We start from the raw sequence: 16307 nt of genomic DNA on the forward strand, positions 1-16307 counted from the left end.
GTTACTTTTCTTGTTTCTGTGACCAATATGAAACACCTTAAAGCTGAGTGCAGTGACACATGCCTGTAATTCCATAACTCTGGAAGGCAGAGGCAGGAAGATCTCTGTGAGTTCAAGGTCAGGCTGGTCTACAAAGTGGTCCAGGACAGCCAAGGCTACAGAGAGAAACCCTGTTTTGAAAAAACAAAACCAAAACCAAACCAAACCAAACCAAACTCAAACCAAACCAACCAAACAAACAAAAAGGAAGGTTTTTATGTGTGTGTGCGTGTGCATGTGTGTGTAGTATTTGGGTGTGTATTTTAGTGTGTGTGCTTGTTTGTGTGTGTGTGTGTGTGTGTGTGTGTGTGTGTGTGTAGTATCTGGGTATGTATATGAAATGTCTTCAATTGCTCTCCACCTTAGTTTTTTGAAGCAGAATCTCTCGGTGAACATGTCGCTCAGTGCTTAAGGTAGGCTAACTGAATAACAAGCCTCAAAGATCCTAACTCTGCCTACGCAGCAGCGGGGTTCCAAGCCACATCACTGCTACTGTGTTTTTATGAAGGTGCCAGGGACTAAGATAAGTTATTTATGCTCGCAATAGTGAACACTCTGCTGACTATGTAATCTCCACACACCCCTAAAGTACAGCTCAGGTTCATCTCAGACTCATGATTCCCTTCCCTACACCTCTTCAACATTTGCCTAGCAGAGTGTGCCACCGTGACCACTGAGAAAAGCTTTATTTTAGCTCATGATTTGAGAGAACACATTACATCATGGTGGGGAAGGACAGAGGGCAGCTCCATGGTGGGTGGGTCAAATATTGGTGGGCCAGGAAGCAGAGAGAATTAGCCAGAAGTAGGTTGGACCTTGTACCTGTTTGTCCAAGTTTGTGCCTTAGCAACTTACTTCCTCTCCCTGCACCATCAGTGTGACAAAGGGTTCATGAACCCGTGGGGGACATTCATATTTAAGTCATAACATTCCTTCCCATAGGCTCATGGCCATCTCACAGTAGAAAATGTATCCAATCTCACTTCAAATGTCTGCAGAGCCTTACATTCCCAACTTTGTTAAACACAAAACCAAACCAAACCTTGGGGTCAGAAGTCTCTCTGAAATTCAAGATCATCTCCTAATTCTGAGCCCTGTATATAAGAAACAATTTAATATGCAATGCATTTCTATCCCAAGAGTGGCAAATGGAAGCATAGCAAGGAAAGATCAGGTGAAAAACAAGACCAAAAACCAGCAGAGAAAACAACAAACGCTATAGCTTCATGATGAAAATCATGAAGGGCAAGTAATGGAATGCCTTGGGCTCCAATATGCTTGAGTAGCCCGGCCCTTCCAGTTCTGTCATCTGAAGGGCACACAGCCTTTCTTGAGTCAGCTCCACTCATTGCCTGCAGCTTTTCTCCATGGGCATTCCCTATCCTTTGTTAAATAACTGGCTGGGGTGGAGGTGGGGCAGACCTTCTGCACTGCGAGTTGGGCCCTTCCTTCATAGTTTCACACAGTGGCCTCTCAGGGCCTCTCTGCAGGGAAACCAGTCTTGTTCACACACTGCCTGGCTTTAGCCGTTTTCTGGAATCTCCATACACGCCTCCAGCACTCCATTACTCTTACATTTTCCTGCATGCAAAGCCGGCAGCATGTGGACAATAGCACCCAACTGCTAGGTCAAGCTGCAGCCTGGCCTCCATCCACCAGAGCTGGCAGAGCCTCTGGGTGCCCAGTGTGGAGCCAGAGGCACCATTTCCCTAGGCTGCTCTGTTGGAGCCTGGTTCTGGTGCTATGCCCTGTCTATTCAGAAACTCTCCCTTCATACTCTCTTCTTTGAAATGAATGTCTTTCAAATAAGTTTCCACTGTCACATCCTGGAGCCTCCAGTGACTGTGGTGTTGCCTAAAGAGCCCTTCCTCTTATACTGGGGCAGAGTCCATGGCTCATTGCTTTTGTTGTTGTTGTTCTTGGTTTTTCAAGACAGGGTTTCTCTGTGTAACCTTTGCTGTCGTGGTCTCACTTTGTAGACCAGGCTGTATTCAAACTCAAAGCGATCCACCTGCCTCTGTCTCCAGGCTCCTGGCTCATTGCTTTAACAACTGCAGACTTTTGGTTTGTACCTACCTCTTCACGGCTTTGATATCCATTCTCCTTTCCTCACGAAACCTCGTTTCCCCACAAACTGCACACACATACAACACATACGAGAAAACAAATAAAAGAAATATATGACCATGTCACATAGTGTTGTGATGTGAATATGAACTGTCCCCCACAAGCTGTTTGAACACCAGGTCTCCCCTGGTTGTGGTGTTTGAGAGGCAGTAGGACCTTTGGGGGGAAGTTAATAACTGGAGGAGGCGTGTCACTGGGAAATAGCCTTCGAGGCTCTTACCACTCATTTCTCAGCCCAGTCACTCTCCTTCCCGTCCCGCCAACATGTGAAGGAGCTGCTGTGGAGCTGCTCACCACCACACACGTGTGTGTGGGTTGCATAGTGTACAGGTTTATGGTGTGCATGGGGCAGCAGGAGGTTGGCCACAGGTGTCATCCTGAATCGCCCTTCACCTTGTGTGATGAGGCATGATCTCTCAGTTGAGCCCGGAGTTAAGTGATTGAGTCAGTCTATCCAGCCAGTTTGCTTCAGGGATCTCTCAGGAGCTGCTGTTATATTTCTTTTTTTTTTTTTTTTTTCAATGCAGTTTATTCAGGAACCTTGAACAATCCTCTGACCCTGGGGAAAGCCAGCCCACAGCTTAAATAGCCTCTGGGTAGCCAACCCCAGCGTGCCACGTGGGCAATGCAGATAGGTCCACATACATGGCTGTTATATTTCTTTATACAAGGTGCTCAGAGAAACAGTTTGGCCAAATGGCAGCATATGTAAGAGAAGAAGAAATACTGAAAATAACAGTGAATGGGAAAAAGGGACAAAAAATAAGAAGAGGAGCAAGCTGTTTGCATGCCCTTCATGACTGCACTCATGAGGCAGAATTGTCATCCATTCTTGTGTGTGCATAGCCATGTCTTCACACAATCAGTCTCGTGTATGAACATGTGCACATGGTCTCTGCTTAGTGATAGACAGTCTGAAACTTTCTAGCTTAGAGGTTTGGGGGGGGGCGGTTCTCACAGGTGGAGGCTAACTGGTTTCCCTGTCCTTATTTCACAAGCTCTTGCTTCCCTGGGGATCTGTGAATGCACTCACAACTCCTCTGACATAGGACTGAGTGCTTTGGAAAATCGCTGTACTCTTCTGGACTCTGTTTCCCTCAATAGTCAAAGCAGGAGTTTGACCTTGACCTTAAAGGAATCTCCAACCTTACCAGTCTGGTTCTCTGAGTCCCCAGTGGATGCATAGAACAAGATTCTATGACCTTTCGTTTTGTTTGTAGCTAATCTCCCTTGTTTGAATGTAAAGAAATCAAGCATCCTCTTAGGCCACAGAGGAGGGCTTTGCAGCCAGTCCTGAAGATACCTGATAAAACAGGATCAGATGAATGGGGAGGAGGTCCCCCCTATTAGCGGACTTGGAAAGGGGCACGGTGGAGATGAGGGAGGGTGGGAGGGACTGGGAGGGAATGAGGGATCAGGACACGGCTGGGATACAGAGTTAATAAAATGTAACTTATAAAAAAATAAAAATAAATAAAAAAATTAATAAAAAAAAAAGAAATCAAGCATCATTTCCTAGAAAACTGTGTACACATGGGTACCTGTGTGTATAGCCATATTTTATAGAAGTTTGAGATTTTAATAATAATAAAATTTTAAAGAAAGGAGTTTTTAGTGCTCTGTAAACTAAAAGGTAATAAAAAGAGAGAAAAAAAATTCTGCCTCCTGACCTTTGTTTGAGCTGTCAGTCACATTCTTGGACTTCTATGGATACTGTGTGTGTGGTTTCATTTCAGCTCCGTAGGAAACTGGGTGATAATGATTCTCATTATCCAGTAGGAAGCATCTATCTTGTCGCATGGTACATATGTAGTTTTAACCACAATATTTGCTGTTACACGTAGACATCCCCAAGCGTCATGCCAAGGGAAGGTGTCTGATGCTTTCTATAAAATTAGCCAAGCCTCTGGCTAGATGATAAATGCATGCATTTGGTACAAAGTTGGTTTTACTTTATCTTATTAAAAGGGTGTTTGCTCAGAATGTAGGTAGGTGGGAAATTTTTGAGTTATGCCTTTTTTTTTCGTACATTTGGAACACATGAATAAGTTTGTGATGACAAGACAGCTTGGGCGAGAACATTCCAAAGCTGCTGCCAGGGCAGGCAGCGACGACTGAGAGAAAGGGGGCAGGTGGGAAGCAGGAGGGTATGCCGTGCAGGGAGGAGAGCTGTTGGCCTTCTGGGCTTGTTCCCACCTATGCTGAGGAGCACAAGGAGAGAGTCGGGCGACAATTCTGAACTTAATGGCCCTCTCTCTGTATTTTTATGTCTCAGCTGGGGGTTGAATGTTCTTTTTATTGTCACTCATCTTTTTCTGCTCTAGGAAGAGAGAAGAGTTTCCTCCCTGCCATTCTGTGATCTATGTGTCTTGTTTCTTTGTTCCAGCGAGGATAGAAACTCTAAGACTATTTCTTTGAAATGTTTCTTACACTCCCAGTGTGCGACCAGGCACTTTGCTGAGTGTGGTAGTGCAGCCTGTTCTAGTTACTGCGCCATGTTTGGAAAAGCTACTGAGGTCACCTGCTGGCTGGACACTGGGCAGGTGGTGAAGATGGCTCAAAGACGCACAGAAAGACAGGCGTGGTGTGCCTGGGAACAAGTAAATGGTCCCTCCTCTCTGGTCATCATTGTTCTCAGTGGAAGAGCGTCTGTTCTCTCCTTCATCCCTTTCCTCATAGACAGGTGAATCGATGCCCTCTTGAGCTGCTTGGCGGTGCCGAGCATCCATATCTCATGAGGAGCTGGAACAGGTCTGCCAACGGAAGACACGCAGCATGAGGAGACCTCCAGTTTGCTAAGCATTATGATTTTCCGAGCACTGTACCAAGTCCTTTATCAGCATTTCATGTGATCTCCTTTATGACCTGGCTTTGCAGATTAGTGATGGAGCCAGATCAGAGCCTGGGAATTTCTTGCTCTTGAGATTAGCATGGAGGGTCATTGCTGTGCTGGACTTTGACAAATGGTGGGAACATGTTTTGGGACGGCATAAGCAGAGAATGGAGGCTGGATTCACTTTGGGGCTTAGGAAAGTGATTTTGGAGATCACGTTTCTTTTTCTTTTTTTTTAAGGTTCTAATGTGTTTTTATTGGTTAGAACTGTACACAATTGTATTCCAGCATACATGCAATACACAGTAACTTTCAATAGGCAACCAAAATAACTTACTGACAAATTCTAATAATGAGCACAGAATAGTTCTATCTTGATTTAAAAAAAAAAGTGAGATTATTTTGAAAAAATTAAAATTCAGGTCATTACTTTATAATTTGGAAGTCTGAAAAATCCAAGTTTACAATGGTTTTCTCATTGTTGAATTTTGCTCTGTCGATGTGTGATTTAGGGCTCCCTCTTGTCCTCAGCCACTCTTGCATGTTCCGCACCTTGGAGATGGGGCCTTGCAGCTGGCCTTGCACTGTGCCCCGGTCAGTGTTCTGGACCCAGCCTACCAAGCCTAGCTTTTTACCTTCAGCCTGAGTGTACTTGCGGAAAAACACCCCTTGAACCTTCCAAAAATTTCGTAATCCACTGAGACCAAGGTATCCCCTTCTGCCATGCTTAAACACTTGGATGATCGGAGCAGCGGACACCGGGCTTTTGGAGCTTCCCCATCAGCCGCCGACCGGCCCCGAGGACTTGCAGCTCAACCTCCGGCCCCGCGCTAACCCGGAGATCACGTTTCTTGAGGTTAATGTTTAGCTATGGATTTGAAACAGCACACAAACGTGCATTCTAGGCAGAACTGATCATGTCTAAAAACAAGTGTATAAAGAATTGCAAGTGCTCTGTCATTCCTGAAATAGAACTTATAGGGTACAGATTGGTGGGCAAGAATCATGCCAGATCTCTTAGAATTCCAATGATACATGATGAGATGGGAGTCTGTGTGGTGGTCCAGGAGAAATGTGATTGAGACCAGGCATGTAAATTGCAGCAATAAACAAAAAAGAGAAGAAAGTGCAGATTTGGTGGCTTGGAGAGAATGGGAGAGATGGGTTGCCTCTCAGACGTGTATCTTGGTGCATGGCTGGATGGCAATGCCAACAATGAACACACAGGCAAAGAGAGGAGAAGCAAGTTTAAATGAAGGGTGCTAAGTGATTTTATTCTATGCCAGCTGTGATATAACAACTTGGAATTTTATTTGTAAGGCATTCTGATTTATTAAAGAATAGTTCAATTTGGCAGATGACACAGTAATTAATAATAATAATGTTTTCTCCTTTCTTATACACATAAGGTCATTTATGTACTACTGATACTTTAGTGACTCTTTCTGCTTACTGATATAACCACATTATTAAATTTTCTATGCAGCTCAAAGTGGTCATGTATAGATTTCGTACATACTATGGTTTATTGTTAATTATCAGCTTACAGCTTCAGAAAAAAAGAAACATCTTTTTTGCTTAGGAGAAATGCAATCTACTTTGTATAATCTCCCAAGTAAAATTTAATTGACATAGTTTTAGTTTATGAATACTAATCATAATATCAACCACTTACTGAGCACACACATTGAGCTGGCAGGGGTTACATTCCTTTGGCCAAGGATTTTAGTTTGCAAACCTACGTGACAGCCAGCCTTGAGATCACTCTCATGGACTGTGGATAGAGATCCGGTGGTGTGGACTCACCAGGGGTCATTTGGGTGTGGCGGCAGGGTCCCAGGAATGTATCTTTCTGAAGAAACTGTTCTGTGAGAAACTGCATGAGGGTAGAAACTGTATTTGCATCCGTAATGTTCTCACTTAACTTCATGGAACTGGCTCCAGTATTCTTGCCTTCAGGAGCCAGATAGACGGCCAGTGACTTCCCGTGGTGTGGTGGGAACTAAGGGTCAAATTTCAGTACTTCTGTCTATGCAGCCCTAAAAAACAGAACAGTCCTAGGACTGTGGTGGCAACCAGTCACACACGTGCAGGACCATGAAAGGCAAAATCCCAAAAGTAGGCCAAGGGCTTGGAGGCAATGAGAAGGGTCTGAGAAGCGGCAGAGCCACCCTTTCTCTGCCATGCTTTCATTGCCTCCAGCATGGCTGTGTAGTCTTGGCACTATGATCCAACTTTGATACAAGGTTTTATCACGAGGATTTTGAAAACTGGCCTAGCAGTGTTCTGACTCTTTCCTAGAAAAAAAAAAAATTAAACCTGCCTAATTTTGTGTTGGACTGCATTCTAACGAGCAGGTTTGGATGAATTAATTGCAAAATGTTTCATTAGATAACGAAATGAGCTAATCTTTTTAATAGAGCTGGTGTGTACTTGCTATCTAAATGCTGAAGGGTGTTTGCCAAAAGAAGCGATCTTGCCACTAGTTTAATTGATATTGAGCTGTTCCTCGGGGCAGTAATTGCCCAGCAAGCTCAGCTGCTCCCTGAGGCCACATTCTGAATGCCAACAGGAGTATGACATCAGCATAAAGGGGGCTGCTATAGCAGAAGGTCACACATCCAGATCGTGAAAAGATACATCGGCTAGTCTAGGAGGAAATGAAGGAGTAGGTATTCTAGGATATTTGTAACATTTGGGGTCACAGTGTGCCCTTCAAGACCATTGCTCATCTACGTTGGTCCCCTTTTGGCTTTACAGTAAAGGCTCCGAAGGACCAGTAAAAAGCCAGGGATCAATACTGAGATCATGCAACCTGGCCCATAAATGGTTTCTGCCTATAAAATTACAGGCTGACAGCAGAGTAATAAATGCCACAAGCCTCAAATTATTTTAAAGCATTTTTTCTAATAGAAGAAATAGGGTGTCCTAGGAGTCTGCAACAGGAAAGCTAGCTCCCAGACCCGTCTGCTCTTCCTGGATGTTATATTGACAGATACAGCTTGGTAACGGTGGAAGGGCTAACGGGCATATTCTGAAAGTGTACTCTGAAAGTTATCATGTGGGGAGAAACCACAGAAGGCTGTGCCCTTTACAGGAAGAGCAGAACTGAACTCTTCTATTCTTCAGAAGTTACTCTGTAGGTAACTAAGTCAACGGCATTGGATTTTGTTCTTGATAGGACCATGTAGGTAACCAGATCAGTGTACTGTGGGTTAAAAATAAGGGCGGGGAGGTATGAAAGGCAGAGGGGGAAGAATAGGAGGAGGAGGAAGAGGAGGAGAAATGAATATTTACAGGCAAAGAGAAAGAGTAAGGCTAGAGGAAATGAAAATAAACACAAGAATCAATAATAGCCAAACTCTATTATTATATTGCTACTTCAGTATGTTAGAAAGACCTAAAAGGACGCTGAGGAACCATTTGCATTCTTTCTTAATTATGTCCTTCAGCTCAACTATAAACAGACCAAGTTTCCTTAACATGATAAAGAATAACTGAAACCTAAAGTCAAGCTCCTGTGAGACATTCACAGGAAAGTTTTAAATGCGGTAGAAGATATCTGCTATTAACCAGCCCTGTAGTGGCAGCACAGTCGGCGAAGTGGGCAAGGCAAGGATGAGCAGGAAGATGCGGCAGCCCTGTGCGGTTCAGACCGTTCTGGAAGGAACTTACTCGGTTACAAGAAGTGCGGTCTCCTCACTTTCTCCAGGGCTAGAAACTTCAGGTTCCCTTTAGCTTTCTGGGCAACCTCAGCTAATGCCAGCCATTCCTGTCCAGTGTGGTTCTGTTCCAATGGGGATCGTTCCCTATCTCCTTTCTTGGGCATCGAGAAGTTTGGCTGACATTTTGTTAGTCTGAATTGCGTTGAGTCTTTCATGTTTAGCTCTATCTGTCCTTGGCCTTTTAAAACTTTCATAGCTAGTGTCCTTGTGTCTGCTTTTCAAGAGACCCAATAGGAGTGTGTTGGGGGACAGGGAGCAGGAGTTGCCCAAGAAGGCAAGAATTGTATTTGGGAGCTGCAATGTCTATTCTTGATTATCAACTTGACTACGTCTGGAATTAACTAAAACCAAAAAAATGGAGAGCACACCTGTGAGGAATTTTTGCTTAATTCAAAGTAGAAAGATCTATTTCTAATCCATGTCTTTGAGGTAAGAAGACACATCTTCAATTTGTATCTTGAGCCAGGAAGACACACCTTTAATCCAGATCATTTGAGCTGGGAAAACCCACTTCTGACCTGGGCCACACCTTCTGCTGGAAGCCTATATAAGGACACGGAAGAAAGAAGAAGGAAGCCTTTGCTCTTCCTGTTTGCTTTCACCTGGCTAGCAAGTCCATTTCTTCACTGGTATCAGAGCCTACTTCTTTTCGGTTCCAGCTTACACTGAAGACGAGCTGAGACATCCAGCCATGCGGACTGAGCAATTACTGGGTTCTGGGCTTTTCCATTCACAGCCAGCCACTGTCAGGCCACTGTCGGATTAGCTGGACTGCAGCCTGTGTGTCATTCTAACGAGTCCCCTTTCTATACATACATAGAGAGATTCATTCTGGAAGTTCTGTTACTACAGAGAACCTTGGCTAATATAAGCACTGATCATTCTTTGCCTGCTTGGCGTGAGATGTAGGGCATAGATGCTGTGAAGGTCAGTTTTAAATGTCAACGTGTCACCACTTACAACCACTTGGCAACAGTTTCTTCCTTCTCTCTCTCTCTCTCTCTCTCTTTTAAATCTTGTACATGAGTACTATAGTACTTTATTTACATCATCTACCTCTTTCCCCTCTGACTCTTACCATGTCCACTCACTCCCTCTTAAATTCATTATGTCTTCCTTAATTATTGTTGTTTTATTATGTATATTAATAGTACCTATATAAATATTTATATAAGATATATGTATATATGTGTATATAAAACCAGCTGAGTCCATTTAATGTTGCTTATGTGGCCGACCACGTGGGATTGGATAACCTATCAGGGAGCTTGTTCTGGAGAAAACCTATTTATTCTTCCTCTATAAGCACCAATTGATATTGCCTGTACTCTTCATCCTGGGGAGCTACCTTGTGAAATTTCCCACATCATTTTAGGTTTCTGGCACCATTTTTCTTGTTTATTTATTAGTAATTATAAGATTTTGTAGACAATATATTTTGATCATATTCTTTTTTCTCTCAATGCAGATGACAAAAATTTATTGTAATCAGTCCAAGTTGATCAATTATGTCCAAGTTGCAGACACAGCGACACCCCCTCCTCACCCCACCCCTAGCCAGAATGTTACAGAGCTTTTGAGCTTGAACACCACAAACACATGTGCCAAGTTACAGTTGCGTTTTCCACAGCCATTTTGATCATATTCTTTCCCTCTCCCAACTCCTCACAGATCTTTGCCACCTCTCTCTCCACCCACACCCACATTTTGTTTTTAGCCTCGAAAACAAAAATCAAAATTAAGAACCACATAAGACAAAGCCCACCAAAACAAAATGTAAATTTCACAAAAATTTATGTAGTCGGGGTTTTTGTTGGCCAACTACTTCTAGGCTTGGGACCTACCCAGGAGTGTGGTTGATAAGTGTGGGGCATTAACTTAAAAGATAGTTGATGTTGAAAGATCAGTCAATGTGTATGTGCATGCGAAATACTCATATGCCAAAAATAAAGATAAATGAACTTAAATAAATAAATTAATGGAAAATGCCCAAAATCTCTGCTGCAAACAGCCTGGGAACCCAAGCCACAAACTTTGCAACAATTTCCCAGAATGGCCACAACTTAGTCATAATGGCTAGTTTCTATATGTTCTTTTTATTCTAACGTGACACCAGTCACCAGGGGCTGCTCCTGAGTGATGCTGTAAGATGCCCATTTCTGGTTAACCTGCTCCGATTTCCCTGGTGCCACTAGACTTCCATCAGAACACAGCTGAAAACTTCTTTACCAAGCTAAACCTGCCCAGGCCTCTGCCTGCCTGTCAGTCTAGGCCAAATACCAATAATGGTGAGTGACTCCCTTGTTGTAGAAAACTCTGAATAAACAGACTGTGTTTATCGTATTTGAGTAGCCTTCGTCTGTTTCCACACAGCTCTTCTCCACAGGCAGAAGCGGATGGCAAGATAGGTTGTCGCTATCCTTCCTGATACTAACGAGGACTCCAGCGTGCCAAAGCTGTAGAGGCCAGGTGGTGGCACTTAAGTGCCAGAAGCCAGGAGGTTGAACGTTTTTGGAAAAAATTCCAGGCCTGAGTGGCAGCCAAGGGGTCTAAATCTACAGAGAGCTGTGAAGAGATACTTAATAGAATATAAATACCACTGTTAGGGATAAAATGGAGACAGTATTAAAGAAAGTACTGCTTAATATACAACAGGATTTGATTTCAGAAGGCAATTTTGGAAGAGGAAGAAACTGGGCACTCACTCTGATAAAAAGTTCTGGGTCTGTTTTCCCGTTCTTGGACCTGAGCCAGTTTTCAGGCCCAGAACTCACCACTTGCAGTTAGCTTGTTTCAAGTGGATCTACGTGGCAGGGGCAAGTGTGTAGGGTAGTAATTCTCCCACCCTTTTGTAGCAGGGTATGTAACTCTTTGAGTGTCTATGCAGCGGACTCCCTAAAGCTCCTTGGCTTGTACCCAGTCACCCACTCTTCCTAAGCGGTCTTTTCTCAACTTCAAAGTACATCATTGGGATGAAGAAACTGAAAAATTGAACTCTTTTCAACTCTTCAACACTTTTCTTTCTTTCTTTTTTTTTTTTTTTTTTTTTTTAACCAGGTAGCAGCTATGATAGTAAGGAAAAGCTGAGGGGAAGCCCTGAAACGGTCTGCCTATAATTCCTGGCCAAGTTTGTAAATTAAGGATAGTAGCTGATCAGGGAAGAAAAAGTGGTAATTAATGCTTCCTCGAGGACATTAAGGATGTAGAAGTGATGGTCTCATCACAAATCCATTTTATTAGCCAATCTGGTCTGTGGGAAGCTGGATGCATTCTGGAGAAGGACTGTGAACTATGCAGACAGGAGCAGAAGCGTGCCTCAGGTGCTCTGGCAGTGTGCCTCCAGTTTATGAGGGTAAACGAATAGGCCTTTGTGACACAATGTGTAGCCATTGCTTTAGCCACGGCATTTGTTTTCTTGCCTTGTTAGTGAAGAGTTGTAAACAGTTTCCAAACGAGGATAGAAAAGAGTATACATGTATAGTTGACCTAAGAATATTTTGGACTTCCTGTCCTGTGCTGCGACTAAAAGGATGTGGATTGTTGAGTCAGCTTTCAGGACATGTATTTACCACACTGCTGCTGCTGATACTTGTCAGCAAGGATGTAGATTAGTTGGAGCACTGGAGGCCTTGCTGCTTATTCTTGAGATGCTGAATAGTCATCTGCAAAGTTCATGCTCCAGCGCCACCCAAGGTGAAAAGGACCGCATTCAAAGCTAGCTTTGGTCTTGGGTTGCATGTTGGATATATAATATATGGCAGAGGGCGGAGGAGGCATCTATGAGTTTTACTACTTCATCAATGGTTTTAGGGCATTTCTTCTAGAGCATAAAATTATTTATTTTTTTAAATTTGTTGTTACAAAGGGGAAAGTGCATGACTGCGAGGTCTTTTGAACAGAATGTTAGAACAGGACAGAATAATGTCGCAGCTGGCTGCCACGAGAACAGCTTTCTTTCTCAGAGGCATACATTCCACAGGCCTTTAAGAGCTCCTATTTGGAAGTGCCTGTTATTGACTGGGCTCTGTTGTACCCACCATGCCAAATTGTTTGATCTGCTCAGCACAATCCATTGCAAAATGGAAATGGGGTGGTCAAGACCACCAGCCAAGAACGTGAGTACCTCAGACCTCTTGCCCTTCAACACGGCTGTCACAGTACTCGTCTATAGGCTGGCTTGTGATTGGATTGCTTTGTTCATAGAAATGAACTGAAAATGATCAGTAAGAGCAACATAGCAATGTGCAGCAAAGGCACCGAAGAGTACTGTGGCGGGAAAAAATACCTTCCTCTAGGAGAACGTTGAACAGTGCATCAGCCCATATGCTTTGTGAGGAAGATGAAGTGGTCTGAATGACAATATATACAAGCCTCAGGACAATAATGACTACCCTATAGGGTTATTAATGATCCTGAAGGGAAAGCAATTTGAATCAGAAATCCAGTCTATGGTAGGAAGTATGAAGACAGGCATAGGAAACAAGCAAACAAACAAAACCTCCCCAAAACAAACAACAACAACAAAAATAAAACAAGAGCAACAACAAAACCCAACAACCCTGCAGTGGTGTGTTGCTTCGTCCATGTGTTAATGAGTGATTTACAGAAGGGGCTATTAAAGAGGTTGTTTTGGTTACTCTTCTATTGCTGTGATAAAACACTATGACTAAGACAAGTTAATAAAAGAATGGGTTTAATTGGCTTACAGCTTCAGAAGTTTAGAGTTCACGATGTTGGAAGAAAGGTATGACAACAGGAAGAGCTGAGAGATCACATTTCCATCCACAATCCAGAGAGAAGGGGCACACTGGGAATGGCAAGAATCCTTTGAAACCTCAAAGCCTGTTCCCAGTGACACAGTTCTTCCAGCAAGGCCACATCTCCTAGTCCTTCCCAAACAGTTCCACCAACTGGGGACCAGGTATTTAAATACAAGAGCCTATGGGAGCCATCCTCATCAAACCACCACAGGTCCTAAAAGACTCAAATAGACAAACACTTCAGATACTTGCTATTAGCTAGCCTTTGTTACTGTTAGAAACACACCCTAAGCACACACATGAGGGGGCCACAGATGCAAGGCAAAGCCCACATAGTATAGGGTTGTCACACATGAGGGCCAATATCTGAATATCTAACCTCACAGCAGGGCATCCCAGGCTGAGCTCCTAGGGTCCCATTCAAGTAGCTGAGGCCAGCCAGCTGTTTGGTGCCAAGCTGACATCGCTGGATCAGTTTTGTCCTGGAAGTGCCAGTGATTTGCGCTCACAGGAATAAATACCTCTTCCGGATCTGACTTTGTCTCTTACACCCATGGAGCCTCAGCTAGCATTAATAAGTGGAAGCATCCTGGTCCATAGCATTTATGCAATGAAGAAAGGGATGAGAGTGACCGTGTTCTCGTGAGCTCCTCTGCTGCATATGTGGCATCACCCAGAAGTGGTCAACCTCACAGCCTCCATGGTCAGTTGGAAATGGCACTAAAAGGTCATCCTGGGGAAAAAGACTTTTAGGGGGTCTTGATCAGACACACAAGTAAGTGAAGAGTCTTAGGTGTCTGTTTCACTGCTAATGGACACATTAACAGAGCCCCAGTACCACTTCTTTGGAACACGGTTTCTCTTATTGAATGTAGTAAAGTAACTTAGAGAGTCATCTGCCTCAGCCCGAGAATTAAAGCTGAAGTGCTGGCACTCTGCGCCTTGTGCTCCCTCAGAGCACAACTGCCAATCACCCGTTCCGGCAAGGGTTCTCTCCTGTCCCAGCTCCAGGTGAGCCTGGGTTACAACACCTGCAGTTCAAATTAGCATTTGGGCATGACATGTGATGATGTGTTTGGAAGGTTAGAGTATGTCTCAAGAACTCGAAAGCATAATGCTGTATTTATCACAGTTAAAATGCTCATGAGTTGAGTTGTGATTGCAAATTATCTTGATTTAAATGCCAGCTTTTCAGTTACACAGCTTTCTGCTAGCACTCTGGCAGCCTTGAGCTCAGGATTTTCATGGTTTTCACGTGGAGGACTATTTTCCATCCTTGCCCTTAGGTCAGTCTTGTGTAGTATGTACCTCTTATAGTTTGGAGAATAAATCAGTTGTGTGCAATGTAAAGAATGGCAAGTTAGAACAATGCATTTCCCCAGATTAATATAATTCAGTGGTATCACCAACCTGTCTAAGGCATACTTGCTCTCTGTCATTAGGGAACAGAAACACTTACTGCATGGTAAGGAGTCTCATCTGTAGTGTTCATTTGGATCTTGCTAAAAATACATTCTTACTTCCAAATGATTGCTTTGTTTTGAAACCAGCTGTATCTGAAGTATTATTAATCACAAACCCAGAAAGAAGCACTTATCTTTAAACATGAGGTTATTTGGTTGGAAATTGAGTCAGTATCATTTTTTTTAAAACAGAATGACTATATTCTTAAAAGACTTTTGAAATGTGTAACATCACAAAGAAATATAAAGGCTGCATAAAATGATATGTTAAATACATAGTCATATCAATAAAAGGGGGAAAGTGGCTTTTTACCTTTTAGCTTTTTGAAAAGTGTTTATTTCTGTGGATTCTGTTGAAAAAGCATGGTGTATTTTACCTATTATTTTTCAATGCTAAGTATTTTCATTTAGGTTCTTCAAAAAGCTTAAAATGTTCCATTTGTGCTATTACTCTTCAAGAGAGGAAAGACAGTAGGAGAAGCACTCCCATTGCATTTCCACACAAAGGCGTGAAATACGCTCAAGAACAGTCAGACATTTCCTGGTGAATTTACTGTGTGAAGGTAATTCTCATTCAGTCACAACAACTGTTTTATAAGGTTCAGTGTCAAAGGCCTTCAAGGCATCACAGGGCCCTAGCATAAGAAAAGGCATAAAAAGATAAAAAGAAAGGTATAATATTAGACAAAGTTGTCAGTGGTATAGGGGAAGGCATTTTTCTCCTACATGCATAATCAACTACGAACATTCCTCAGGATAGGTGTTTGTTAGGACTACTATTGCTGTGATGAACCGCCATGATCAAAATCAGCTCAGGGGAAAGAAGGGTTTATTTGTCTTATACTTCCACATCACTGTTAACTACCGGAAGAAGTAAAGGTGGGAGCTCAAACAGGGCAGGATCCTGGAGTCAGGAGCTGATGGAGAAGTGTTGCTTACTGGCTTGTTCCTTGTGGCTCGCTCAGTGTCATTTCTTATAGAACTCCAGGTCCTCAAATGCCACCCACAACAGGCTGGGCTCTCCCACATCAGTCACTAATCAAGAAAATGCCCTTCAGGCTTGCCTACAGCCAGATCTTATGGAGGCATTTTCTCAATTGGTGTTCTCTCTTTCTTCCTTTCATGCCTGTGGCAAGTTGACAGAAAATTAGCCAGCACAATAGGGAGATGGATTCTGTGTCCAGAATTGCTATCTTTAAAGAAGACTTTGGCACACAGCTAGGTAGTCCAAAAGAAAAATGCCTGGTCCTCCAGAGTCCATACAATCCATCTCCTGTGGGCTGACTAGTGAGTAGCTATTACGTGCTGCCTTGCTTGGGGCTTGGGGTGAAGTTTATAAAGATAAATGAAGGCAAAATTA

General features: G+C 43.2%; 1 pseudogene; it reads right to left on the reverse strand.

Moving 5' to 3' along the window:
- Positions 1-5228: 5228 nt before the first annotated feature.
- LOC110562442 (acylphosphatase-1-like) lies at positions 5229-8828 on the reverse strand (annotated as a pseudogene).
- Between the last annotated feature and the right edge of the window lie 7479 nt (positions 8829-16307).

This window comes from Meriones unguiculatus, chromosome 6 (assembly GCF_030254825.1).
Source record: "Meriones unguiculatus strain TT.TT164.6M chromosome 6, Bangor_MerUng_6.1, whole genome shotgun sequence".
In the NCBI taxonomy this organism is placed as follows: domain Eukaryota; kingdom Metazoa; phylum Chordata; class Mammalia; order Rodentia; family Muridae; genus Meriones; species Meriones unguiculatus.